The 1,077-nt window shown below is 54.2% G+C and overlaps 1 non-coding gene across 1 annotated transcript; it reads left to right on the forward strand.

The window, feature by feature from the left end:
* Window positions 1–308: 308 nt before the first annotated feature.
* On the forward strand, window positions 309–464 carry LOC141703648 (5.8S ribosomal RNA). Its single transcript, XR_012567628.1, has one exon. It is a non-coding gene; the product is annotated as a 5.8S ribosomal RNA (ribosomal RNA).
* The last annotated feature ends 613 nt before the right edge of the window (window positions 465–1,077 follow it).

Here is a 1,077-nt window from a genome sequence, read left to right on the forward strand (position 1 = left end):
GCGACGTCGAAAGAAGTCCACTGAACCTTATCATTTAGAGGAAGGAGAAGTCGTAACAAGGTTTCCGTAGGTGAACCTGCGGAAGGATCATTGTCGATCCTGCGATAGCAGAATGACCCGCTAACACGTAAACACATTGGGCAAGCGTCGGTGGGCTTTGGTCCGCCGTTTGCAAACCTTTGGTAGGTGGCCCCTCTTTGGTGGCCACCGGCCTACGAATCATCCGGGCGCGGAATGCGCCAAGGAACTTAAAATTGAATTGTACGTTCGCAACCCGTTAGGGGCGGCGGCGTCATTCCAAACACAACGACTCTCGACAACGGATATCTCGGCTCTCGCATCGATGAAGAACGTAGCGAAATGCGATACTTGGTGTGAATTGCAGAATCCCGTGAACCATCGAGTCTTTGAACGCAAGTTGCGCCCGAAGCCAATAGGCCGAGGGCACGTCTGCCTGGGTGTCACACATTTGCTTGCCCTCAAACACTCACTCCTTGATGAGGGTGTTGGTTTTTGGGCGGAATTGGCCTCCCGTGCCGTGTTGTGCGGTTGGCGCAAAAGCGAGTCTCCGGCGACGGACGTCGTGACATCGGTGGTTGTAAAAGGCCCTCTTGTTTTGTCGCACGTAATTGTGTCATCTAAGGAGCTCGAGGACCCTGAGGCGCTACACAATTTGTTTCGCCTTAACTGTGACCCCAGGTCAGGCGGGACTACCCGCTGAGTTAAGCATATCAATAAGCGGAGGAAAAGAACTTACAAGGATTCCCCTAGTAACGGCGAGCGAACCGGGAATAGCCCAGCTTGAAAATTGGGCGGCTCTGCCGTCCGAATTGTAGTCTGGAGAAGCGTGTTCAGCGACGGACCGGGCCCAAGTCCCCTAGAAGGGGTCGCCAGAGAGGGTGAGAGCCCCGTCGTGCCCGACCCTGTTGCACCACGAGGCGCTGTCTACGAGTCGGGTTGTTTGGGAATGCAGCCCCAATCGGGCGGTAAATTCGTCCAAGGCTAAATACAGGCGAGACCGATAGCAAACAAGTACCGCGAGGGAAAGATGAAAAGGACTTTGAAAAGAGAGTCAAA

This window comes from Apium graveolens, unplaced genomic scaffold (assembly GCF_009905375.1).
Source record: "Apium graveolens cultivar Ventura unplaced genomic scaffold, ASM990537v1 ctg6921, whole genome shotgun sequence".
Lineage (NCBI taxonomy): Eukaryota > Viridiplantae > Streptophyta > Magnoliopsida > Apiales > Apiaceae > Apium > Apium graveolens.